The following is a 12,539-nucleotide window of genomic DNA, read 5'->3' on the forward strand; positions in this document are numbered from 1 at the left end:
TTAAAGTTTTCAAAGTGTTTTATGTATATTATCTCATGAGTATTCAATGTAGCCTATTGAACAACAAATTCATATAACAGATATTCAGTATAATATTTCTCACAACAATCTTGGAAGTTAGGTATTATTTCCATTCCATTTCCAGATGAAGATACTAGGTGAATAACATAATATGTAGATAGTTAAGATATTTCTTAAGTTTACCATGTTCCAGGTAATGTAATAACACACAAGTCTTAGTTTTACTTTAAATAAGAGGAAACTGACAGGGAAATGACTTAAGTCCTGGCTTGAAGATTGAAGGATTTAGTGGGGGGTGCAGGGAAAATGATGTTTCCATATTTCTTCTAGGAGAAGATGATGGATTGGGAAAGAAAGTTGACTGCTTGGATTTTATCATAGAACAAGATTTAATATTTTGGACCATGCCTTACAATATTGGAGCTATTAATATCTTCATTTTACAGTTGAGGAAATTAAGGCAGATAGAAGTTAAGTGACTTGTCCACAGTCGTGCACTTAGGCCTTTCTGCCTCAAGCCTTGGTGCTTTGTTAATCTGTTGTGTCACCTACCTGCTTCTGTGTGAGAGGAGGAAAATTCTCCGATGAATTTGTAAAGCTGAATCCTAGGGAAAACAAGTGTTACATAGAATGAATCCTAATAGAAGAGGCTATTGAGTCTTTCTCAGGAGGAAACAATATGGCAGACATTTTGGAACAGTACTTGTAAATTTAGGTGTCCCATAAACCAGTCCACAGAATATGGCTAATAAACAAAGTAATCTGAGAATTTTAAAACAAAGGGACATAAAATTTGAAATGGAGACAAAGTCATTGAAATATAGTAATATGAGGGTACACCTTGTTTTGGTGGGAAGAGTGATAGAAGAGTATTGTCTATTTAGAAAGTATACACCCTGAGGGCAGCTAGGTGGCATAGTGGATAAAGCACCGGCCCTGGAGTCAGGAGTACCTGGGTTCAAATCCTGCCTCAGACACTTAATAATTACCTAGCTGTGTGACCTTGGGCAAGCCACTTAACCCCCTTTGCCTTGCAAAAACTTTAAAAAAAGTATACACCTTTATGAAAAGGAGATTATTTAGGTGAGAATAAAATAAATAAAAGTAATAGTACCAGAGGGATAGACTCTAGATTATGTGTCTAGTAGAGGAAATGAGTGATGTTCTTGACATGATATTAATACAGAAGTAGGATAGAGATGAAGGACTTCAGTTACTAGTAGTCTCATTCTATTAAAACAAGGACATTTGATGAAAATTCTGACTTGCCTTTCTGACAGTTTAACTTCTAGGAGACAAATAAGCACTCCAGCTTAGAATTTGTGATATAGGAGAGAAAGTTTGGACATAACCAGACACATTCACTAGATTTTTTGAGAGGAGATTTCAAAGTGCACAGAGAAAGGATACGTAGTGTTCCCTGGCCTAAAATTCTAGGGGGGGAAGTCAACCTGGGATTAAAGAAAAGAAGTTCCAAAGGCATAAAGAGATAATTGTAATGAAAAGGAAAAGAATACTAGAGACTAGGTGGCATAGTGGTCCCCATATCAGGAGGACCTGAATTCAAATCTATCCTTAGACACTTACTAGATGTATGAATCTGGGCAAATCACTTAATCTCAACTGCCTAGGGGGAGAGAGAGAGAGAGAGAGAGAGAGAACGAACCATATAGGGAATTTATCAAAGAACATAGATTTTTAAAACATGTCCAGAAAAGATAGAAATACAACACCATGACATGGTCTTATAAGAATGATGTCAGGAGAGTTTAAAGCTCAGAATGTCCTAAGCTTAGACTGAGTTTTATTTTGTTTTTAATTTTAAGCAACATAGGGGAAAAAGAGAAGAATAAAAGAAGGGATAGAACCATTATTTAGGTTGGAAGGGACAATGATCATGAATGATGATGGTGAGAAGGTCAAGCTGTTCAACTCTTATATTACTTCTGTCTTCTCTGCTAAGGAGAATGATCTTTGGACTGGAAAGGACAGAACACAAATGGCTAATAGGGAGTTGATACCCAAGAGTTCAAATCACCAGGCCCAGATGAACTACATCCTAAGGTACTGAAAGAACTGGCAGATGTGATTGTTGAGTCACTATCAGTTATATTTGAAAGACTGTGGAAAATGGGAGAGGTACCACAGGATAGGAGATGGGCTAATGTTAATCCTGATTTTCAAAAATGGAAGAATTTGAATTTAGTAAACTCTAGGCCAGTGAGCTACACTTAGGTTCCTGGGAAAATTGTAGAATATATTATTAAAGGGATGGTTAGTAGACATCTAGAGAAAGAAGCAGGGATCACAATAAACTAGCATGGCTTCATCAACAGATCATGTCTAACTAACCTTATTTTCTTTTTTTGACTGTGTAACTCTTTGAGTCAATCAGGGGAATGCTAGATAGATAGTTCACCTAGATTTTGGTAAAGTAGTTCACAAAATCTTTCATGCTATTCATGTGCAAAAGTTGGGGAGATTTGGACTTCTAGTTACAGGGTTGGCACAAAGTATAGTTATTAATGCTTTGATGTCAGCTTGGAAGGAAGTCTCCAATAGAAGTTCTAAGGCATCTGAGCTTAGCCCTGTGCTGTTTGTTAATTAATTAAAAGTAATTTTTCTTAATGATAAATGCATATGAATAAATGATATGCTTGTAAATTTGCAGATGATAGGAGACTAAGAGAGATAAGTAACATATTGTATGATACAGTATCTGAAAAGATCTCAATTTTGAGTTGAAGCTAATGATAAAATTTTATGAGGTTAAATGTAAACTCTTACACTTGAGTTGAGAGCTATGGTTAGATAGTAGTTCCTTTAGAAAAGATCTCAGGGTTTTAGTGTATTACAAACTCAATATGAATAAGTTAACAGTATGACATGTAGACCAGAAAAATCAAATGTGATCTTAGACAGTATTAACAGTCATAGTATATAGAAAGAGGGAGGGACTAGTCCTGCTATAACTTTTCTTTCTTTCTTTTTTTTTTGCAAGGCAGTGGGGCTAAGTGAAGGTCACACAGCTAGGTAATTATTAAGTGTCTGAGGCTGCATTTGAACTCAGGTTCTCCTGACTCTAGGGCTGGTGCTCTATCCACTGTGCCACTCAGCTGCCTCTGTAACTTTTCTAAGGACATTACACATCTAGAATATTGTGTTCAGACCTTGGCATTCCATTTTAGGAAGGAAGTGATAACCTGGAGAGAGTATTCAGAGGAGGGCAACCAAAATGGTGAAGGGTATTGGGATTATGTTAGATGAGGCTTGTTTGAAGGAACTTGGTATATTTCACCTGAAGAAGAGAAGACTTTGGGGAGGTCATGGGAGTTATATTTAAATAAATGATAGTTTGTCTCGAGAGAAATAGCTTAAATTTGTTCTGCTTGGCTCCAGAGGGAAGAACTACAGTTCTAGTTGTAGGGGATGCATGTGAAAGTTTTGTTTACAGAGCAATCTTACCATTAAATCATCCCCAAATGAAATAACTGACCTTAAGAAGTAGATCTGAGACTTTCATCTCTAGAAGTCTTCAAACATGTGTCAAGTATATGGACAAAGGGATTTATATTCAGGTATAGTTTGGCCCAGATGGTCCTGGAGTATCTTCAAGTTCCAGATTCTTTGATTCTGTGTCTTGAATTCAAATTAAGTCAAGAATTTATTAACTACTTCTTGTTGGTTAAATATTGTGTTAAGCAGAGATATGAAAAAGGTAAAAATCTTTCTGTTCTCAGGAGACACTATATATACAAATTATATACAGAAAAAGTTGGAGATAATCACAGAAGGAAGATACTCAGAATGAGGAGGACCAAAAAAGGTCTCTTAAAGGTATAATTTTAATTGAGACTTAAAGGAAATCAGAGATGTCAGGACATAGAGATGAGAAGGGAAAGCATTTCAGACATGGGGGACTGCTGGTAAAAACTTCCCAGAATCCGGAGATGGAGCATCTTGTTCAAAGAGCACAAGGACATGAGAGTCACTGGATTGGAGAGTACATGGAAGGCAGTCAGGTCTAATGGGCCTGGAAAAGTAAGAAGGGAACCAGTGATAAAAGGCTCCGAATGCCAAAAAAACCCAACAAATTTATATTTGATCTTGGCAACCTTAGAGAGGCAGCATTGGAGTTTATTCCATAAGAAAATGAGACCTGCACTTTAGAATGATCCTTTAGAGAGCTGTGTGGACTGGAGTGGGGGGAGAGACTTGAAACGGAGATCAACCAGCAAGAGATCCAAATAGTCCAGGTGTGAGGTCATGAGGGCCTGGGTCACAGTGATGACAAAATGAGGAGAAAAGTAGAATTGACACGACTGTATTCTTTCTCATCTCCTCCTCCCTGCCCATATTCACCCAATCAGTTAAGATTTAGGGCTAAAAGAACAGAAGATATAATACTTTTTTTTTTTTTTTTTTTTGAAGAAAACCAGCGTCTTTATTTCTGTGGCTCTAAGAACGGATTACAGATTCCGGGTTAAAAAAACGGACAAAGGGTCTTGGAGTGGCGTACAAAAGGCGGGTGGGGGAGGGGCGGGGGGGCCGGCGCATCTCCAGATGGGTCAAGGCCTTCCTTAACGCCCTGGTGTCTTTTGTGGCCACAAAGACCACAGGGTTGGGGGCGTCGGCGGGGTTCAGCTTCTGCCGCTTGGCCGCTGGCTGTGTACTTGATCGGATCCCAGAGGCGAGGGGCCTTCCGTTGGCTGAGAAGGGAACCACGCTCTCATAGGCTCGTTTCACCCCGATGTCCCCCAAGCTCCGGGTTTGGGTCATTTGGTTTCTATTGATCGGTGTCTTGGTGCCTCGAGGGGTGTTTGGCTCCAGGGGAGCCTGGGCAGCGAGGTCTTTGACGATGGTGGCCGGGGGCAGACGCACCAGGGGGTGAATCTTGAGCCGTGTCTTGGCTGCCTGGGGGCGCCGGAGGGAGCACTCGGCCTCGATGGCCTTGGCGTTGATGGGGGCGTAGGGTCGGCGGGCGGCCCTTCTCGGCTGTAGCAGGTTCGTGCACATGCGTCTCGCCAGACGGGTCAGCTTGGGGGTCTGCAGCAGAGACGTCTGTCTGTTCTTAGCCGGCAGCTTGGCCCGGTTGGCGCTGGTTGTGTACGGAGAAAGGCTCTGGGCTTCGGGTCGGGACAGGTGGCCCCACGGATGGGGCTCGGTGGTACCCCGTGCTGCTCCCTCCAGCTGCGTTGGAGTCTTCAGCCCCCCAAACTTCTTCCAGTAGCTCCAACAGGAGGCGCAGAGACGGCACTGCATGTTGGGGGGGCCCCAGGCACACTGAGCTGACTGGGTGCTGTGGCAGCTCTCGCAGGTCAGCCCCTTCTGGAATCCGGCCCCGTTCATGCCGGGCTTCGACCCCACGGAGATGGTCTGGTTCGGTTCGGTTCAGTGTGGGTAAGGGCTATAGACCTGCTTCAGTTTACTATCGGCTTCGGCTGCTTTTAGTCTTTTCTGCTGGATGTAGCGGGCAGGGGTTTTCCACATGTAATGGAACTGGACAACACGGGCGAGAGACTTCAGGGGAGAAAGTCCTGACGGATAGCACTGAAATCCTTGCCCTATTTCTCCAGCGCCTCCTCCAAAAGCATGGCCTCGGAGGCCGACCACTCCTCCATCTCATCCCGACACAGCACAGGGCCGCCCTGGGGTACCAGGGGGGACATGGCCTTGGCCAAGTCGTAGCCATTGCGCTGTAGAGTGGCCATGGCACGGAACAGGGTGATGTCCCGGGAGGCAGCGGCAGCACTCATGTGCAGACTAGGCTGCCGAAGACGACTGCTGCGGTCCAGGGCCCTGGCCGAAGTGCCCACCGCTCGAGCCACAACGAGGAACTGCTCAACCTGCCGGGCAGTCAAGGGCTTGTCAGCATCCCAGACTTCCATTTCCAGTTTTTGCTGATTCCGATGATCAGACTCACCTTCGGCCAGTCGCCCTGGAATCTCTGCTTGATACTTGCAGCCAACCCGGATCTCGCCCTGGTCAGCCAGAAGCGTTTTTTGCACGGGGTCAAACACTAAGGAGTAGAAGAAACAGTCCTCCTTCTCCAGGTACTGGCTCAGGATGTCGGGCTCGTTCAACAGCGTCACACTGCCTTTCCCGCGTATGTGGGTGGCTGGCAGCGATTCAAACTGCCTAGAAAGGAAAAGCTCCCGGTGCTCCAGCCGGTGCCTCTGCTGCTCAGGGACTCCGGGCTGCGTGGACTCCTCAAATTCCCCGGCATTGCTGTCAGCCGAGCTACTGAGGCTGCTGGAGATGGCCCGGCTTCCGAAAAGGCAGACCACCTTGGCCTCCACGTTGCCATTTGCAGTCTTGTTGAGCTCCTCGATCCTTTTCACCAGGTACGGATTGCTGCAGGAGTCCTCAAAATAAACATAATCCCCCACCCGGTACATGTTGGCCTCCGAGGCCGCCCGGCCGGGCCCCGCCGCCGCCTCAGCCCCGGCTCATGCCGCGCCCGCCGCCGCCCGCTCAGAGGCCCCGCGGCTGCTCCGGGCCCCCGGCTCCGCGTCCCGGCCCGCGGCTCGCTCGGTAGAAGATAGAATTCTGATAGACAAGTCTGAGATTCCTGAAAGCCAAGCAGGGTAACCCTTCAAGGCAAGGTTGAGCCTGGCTAGCAACTATTCACCTGCCCTTGTATAGAACTATATTTCCGGAAGGCCTTGCATCAGGCCCACTGTCCATTTTCCCTATGAAATTTTTAGTTGTCTTTAGAGCTAAAGCTATTTATTTAATTACAACCTGATTTGTTCTCTCATTTTCACATTTATCAAACATTTTATAAGGACCTTTCACATGTAAGACATTGCTAGGGAAAAAAGATCAAAAATCTTAAAGAGGAAGCAATCCCCGCCCTTGAGAAATTTATATTTAACTAGAAGGAAACACCATATGCCCAAGTAACTATCATTTAGATGCAAAGTAAAATAATAGAAAAGTCACTTGGGTTTGGAAAGTAGCACCACTGATAGGGGATGGGGTTAAGGTTTCACATAGAAGGTGGTTTTAAGTTGGACCTTGAAGGGTTCCAAGAGGTTCCAACAGCTGGACATTCCAGGTATGGCACACATCTTATTTAAAGGTATGGATATAAGAGAAAGAATCACTTCCAGGGAATAGACATTAGACCAGTCTGGCATGAGGGTAGAAAACATTAGAGTTAAGGAGTCATGTGACATAACTTCTAGAAAGATAGGATAGAACCAGGTCATGAAGCAGAAGAGTTTGATTGTTTTATTCTAGAGGCCATAGGGATCCATTGAAGTTTCTTGGGCAGAGGATCAACCTGGTCACACCTATATCTTAGGAGCAATAGTTTAACTGGTATGTGGAGGATGGATTGGAGAGGGAAGAGGTAGAAACAGAGAGACTGATTAAGAGGTAATAAAGAAGCTTAGGTAAGAGATGACTGAGGTTGAACTAGCCTGGCAGCTGCATTAAGGAAGAAATAGGTAATGAATAAAAGAAGAATTGGTAAGATATGTTGTCTTGCCTGTATAGTCTTGCACTCTTAATGACTTGTGTGAGAAACCACCCAAGCCTTAGAAATGATTGTGTTATAATCCACCTTTCCCTCCCTTCCTACTTGTAATTCCTATATATAACCTCTACCTTCACTACAGCAAGGTGGAACTCTGATTAAGAGAATTCCAGATTTGCAAATCTGTTCCTTGCAATGAAAATAATTAAACCACCACTGGATTATTGACTCAAAAAAAAAGGTAGGTTGTCTTAACCTCAGGTTTAAAGGATTCCCCTGGTATGACAACTGGAACTATCTCAATTGGTTTGTTAGCATAAATGATTTTCAAAATGCAAAAAGAAAGGCTCAAGGATTTGCCTTCTTTGAATGATTGTAGGTATTTATAGTCTCTTTTGCATAATTCCCTTGCTTTGAAATCCCAAAAATGACTGTGCAGTTTGCTTTCTATTAGAGCCAAGGGACCTGCCCGCTTTGGATTTTAGGGAGTATGTTGTAACTTAGCTTGTGAATCTATGTGACCGAAAGATAGTGGTGCGCTTGATGGTAATAGAAAAGTTAGAAGACTAGAGAGCTTTGGAGGAAAGATGAGTTTTAAACTTAGATCATAGAGAAAAGATAGGGAGAAAAAATTCCAGGATAGAGGATTGGGGCACATGAATATTCATGTATGTGGGTAGGACTTGGATGATGATCCACCAAAGGAGAATAAGGTGTGATCAGACAGGTATGAGGACAAAAGCCCAGGGAGGAGAGAGTATTCAGGAGGAAAGGGTGATTAATACAGTCAAATGCTGCATAGGGGCCTGGAAGGAAAAGGACTGAAAATAGGCCATTGGACTGAAATTAAGTAATAGAAACCTTGGAGAGAGTGTTTCAGTGGTGTTATCAGTAGTCAGATTGCAAGAGATTGAGAAAAATGGAAGCAGTGATAGCTTGAGGAAATGGAAGCATCAAATGAAAGTGTTTTTAGTGACAGAAACCTGATTTTTCTGTTCATTTCTTCCAGAAAGAGCTAAATTAATTCATTTAAACATATACTTTGGTCTGCCTGACCTGAGTTAATAAGTATAGCATCTGGAAGAAACAAGGGCAATTATCCTGCTGTTCTTTGCCCTGCTGAATATTAGGTGCAGCTGTGAATGCTATAGTTTAGAAAGGACATTGGCAAATTGGGGTGTATCCAGAGGAGGGTGATTGGGGTGAAGAAGAGAGTTTTAACTAATATGTAAAAACTAGATAAAAGTTGTGGGTTAAGGAAGACTAAAGGATAAAATGTAAAGAAATTATCTAGAAAGAGATGGGGTAGGGTGAGGGATGGAATCTGTCAGTCAGACTCCTAAACCCAGGATTATCTAGGAACCTTTTAGGTGTACACTGTTAGGAGTGGTGGCCCTTCTCTCTGTAGCACTTTTTACTTGGCCTCTCAAAGGAATGGGTACAAGAACTACAGAACTGCAAACTCTCTTTAAAATTTGGTTTCCCTGACCTATGCAGGTTTCTTTGTTATGATACATAAGATAAAAATATGATACATAAATATATATCACATGTATTTACATTTTTCTATTCACATATTTATATTCATATTATATGACTATTCTGGGCAAATTTACCCCTGCCCTGCTTGGGAAAAGAATTAAGAGTTGCCAGGGGTTCTTGTACTCCCCTCTTTTCTTTAGGAATTAATAGAGTCCATGTGGTTCACAGTATCACTGAAGGGATGGTTTGCATTCTTATCATGATTCTCTGTTGTACTGACCTGCCTTCCTCCTCACATCTCCATTCAGTGATGCCTCCAGTGACTCTTCCATGTCTCCTGCCTCCTCTTCTCCTGAGGAGCTGTGTGTGTGTGTGTGTGTGTGTGTGTGTGTGTGTGTGTGTGTGTTGTGTGTGTGTGCTTGCTCGCATGAATACTGGCTCTCCTCCATTTCATAGTGATTTACTTCTCTCTGATTCCCCTAGACTTGTGTCTCCATTTGGCACTAGTTCTTTAATGCACATGTTGCCCCAGAAGGCATTGAATCTTTACATTCTCCACTCATCTACCCACCTCTACATTCAAGTCCAGACTCAGATCTGAGCTCCATCCCAATGTGATTTATCACCTTGTTGAAACTGGGAATCTTGAGTCAGATAGAATCTATAGGGCAATAAGAACCCAGGAGAAGGCAAGTTCACACCATGTGAAGGGGCATAGGAGGCAGGACCTTGCTGGCTTTGATGTACTACAACCAGTCCATGAGGAACTGAGGGGATCAAGCTGGAGGAGGCTCTGTGGGGTCCCTTCACACTGCATTCTATCAGGAAGCACCTAACTATATGTCTGTGTTGACAACATAATCTCATGGGTCCCATCTATCTCTTTCTTTAACCTTCTTGTACTATATTCCAGTGCAGGTGGGGTCATTCGTCCTCGGTAGTCCAAATTTAGACAGATTGATTGGACCCTAGTACTTTGAAATAGGGTATAGTTATATTTTAGTCTTTCAGGATAATACTCTTTCAAGTTGCTGACCAACTCGTCCAGAGAAGTTGGGAAGCATGATGGTTCTCCACTGAGGGAGCCTTCATTGGTTCCAATCCCTTTTCCTTTCCCTAGGTCCACTCTACTATTCTGACTCCTTGACCTGAACTATCAGGAGTCTGGTCAGGTTCTGGTGACCTCAGAGGCTTCTGCCAACTTTTTTTGACATACAGTTGGTTCAGTGGGAACAATACAGAGTCCTTGCCAAGATAATGAATACCCATTCAGGATAGTTATCTTTTATGAGCTTATGTCAAGAAAGATGGGGAATACCTAATCTATGACATAATTTCCTGGGTTTGGGTGGCTGGTAGAATAAACCTGGTAGTGGTGATCTTTGCTCTATTTGGCATATTGCAATGGAATTGCAAGGAGGTGTATGGCATTGGGTAGAAAGTTTCCTGCCAGGATTCTTCTCCAGAATCAGAAACCCTGGCAGTTCAGTGATTTATTTGGTGCCATAAAAGCAATCAATCAGTCAATCATCAAGTTATTTATTTTTTTTAGGTTTTTGCAGAGCAATGGGGTTAAGTGGCTTGTCCAAGACCACATGCTAGGTAATTATTAAATGTCTGAGGTCGGATTTGAACTCAGGTACTCCTGACTCCAGGGCCATCGACTGTGCCACCTACCCACCCCCTAATCATCAAGTTATTAATAAGCACCTACTATATGCTGAGGCTGTGGCTACAAGAAAAAAGAATGAAACAATCCTCACTCAAATGAAAGGGCACAGATATTTGTTGCTCATATGCCCTGTAATTCTAAAGGTCCTCTCTGAAGAATCAGATAAGAATTGGTTTTGTTGTTTGCCCAAAATTTACAAGAAATATTTCATGGGACATTTGGTCATTTTGTGGGATAAGCATTTGTAGAAAGACCACTGAGAAAATAATTAAAGCTTCTGTGTCAGCATCTGTTGCAGAGGATACAGAGGTAGAGAAAAGCTACAAAGGACTCCATAATATTCCCTAAATGAACTTAACATATCCTTGGATATTTGGTGACTTCAATCCAAAGGTGGTTGGAGGGGAGGAGAGAAAAAAATAGGTTGGAAATTACAATTCAGAAGTCAAAGGAGCCTCTCCTCCATATTTATGAATATTTTCTTTTAGAAAAGAAATGAAAGACAATATATGTATCAAGTAATAGCACCAAAAATTAAATCAATAATATTTTAACTGACAGTAATTGTCTCTTCACTGATGCACAAGTTATTCCTGAGTCAGTTGGCTCTATATAGAGAACCAACTCATTAGAGGCAAAGGTCAAATCCAAATATCAACATTGATGTATAGAACGAGAACATTTATTAAATGCCTACTATTTGCTAGGACTATGATACATTCTTTACAAATATTTCCTTGGATCTTCACAACAGCAAAGTTCAAATGAGGGAAAAAAAGCCACAACTTGGTGAGCAGCTTAAATAAATCTCATCATGACATGAGGAGACCAGTTGCTGAAAAGTGAAAAAAGGGGTAGAGGAATGAAAAGCAATAGAAATGGCAACTGTTAAAGAATTTTAACCGGCATACATAAGAATAGGCCAAAAAAACCTGAATATTTTCTCAGCCAGCAACCATTTGCTCTTTTTGTTATGCAGAGAGAGAAGGAAATGGAAAAACCAAGGGTAATGCTGACTGAGAATATTAACTAGTTTATAAAAATCTTACAGTGGGATGGTGTAATATTATGAACTATATTTCTCCCCAAAAGAGCAAGGTCAGGGCAAGAGATATTGGCAAAGGACTTTAAGCAAAATCTTCTCAAGGGCATTTAAAGACAAAACTGAAAGGAGATAAGCAAATGGATGAAAAGTGCATTGTCAAGCTATCTCTCTAACAAAACCTTTTCACTGTCAAGGACAGTGGAACATTTGGACACAATCCCAGATGTGCCACTTAAAGAAACAGCACTAACCAGGAAGAAAACAAAGATAAGAAAAGTAGTGAGGGTGGACCTTATAAGGATAACAAAACATTGAGGGATCAGTTTTCAAGATGTCTAAAAAGAAGGAAGATGCCAAAGGTGTAGGGAAAACTCTAGTATGTTATTAACCACAAAATGTACCTGAAATTATGTCAATGAGTTGCATCAAGCCCCTGAAACATTGAGGAATCCCTTCAATGAAATCCATGATCACTCAAAACAGTTTGGTCTAAAGATTCACACAGAAAACTTGAGGTAGATGAAGAATGCTATTGCCCAGCCTATGTACCTTTGCTTTTTGTTTGGTTTTTACAAGGCAATGGGGTTAAGTGACTTGCCCAAGGTCACACAAGCTAGGTAATTATTAAGTGTCTGTGGTCAGATTTGATCTCAGGTACTCCTGACTCCAAGACCGATGCTCTATCCACTGTACCACCTAGTCGCCTATGAACTGACTATCTCGACTAGACATTACAAAAAGACAATAAGCAGAATTCAGAATGCATAGGAGTGTGGACTGAATACTTTTTGGAAATTTGGCAGTTCTTTTAATAACTCCAAGTTTCTCCCTGAAAT

General features: G+C 42.2%; 1 protein-coding gene and 1 pseudogene across 1 annotated transcript in view; one reads left to right on the forward strand and one right to left on the reverse strand.

Annotated features, from left to right (window-relative positions):
• The window catches only part of OPLAH (5-oxoprolinase, ATP-hydrolysing), a 47,672-nt gene that overhangs the window by 29,723 nt on the left and 5,410 nt on the right, over window positions 1–12,539 (forward strand). The window lies entirely within an intron of this gene.
• On the reverse strand, window positions 4,480–6,419 carry LOC141496936 (metastasis-associated protein MTA2 pseudogene; annotated as a pseudogene).

Source organism: Macrotis lagotis, chromosome X, assembly GCF_037893015.1.
Source record: "Macrotis lagotis isolate mMagLag1 chromosome X, bilby.v1.9.chrom.fasta, whole genome shotgun sequence".
NCBI lineage: Eukaryota > Metazoa > Chordata > Mammalia > Peramelemorphia > Peramelidae > Macrotis > Macrotis lagotis.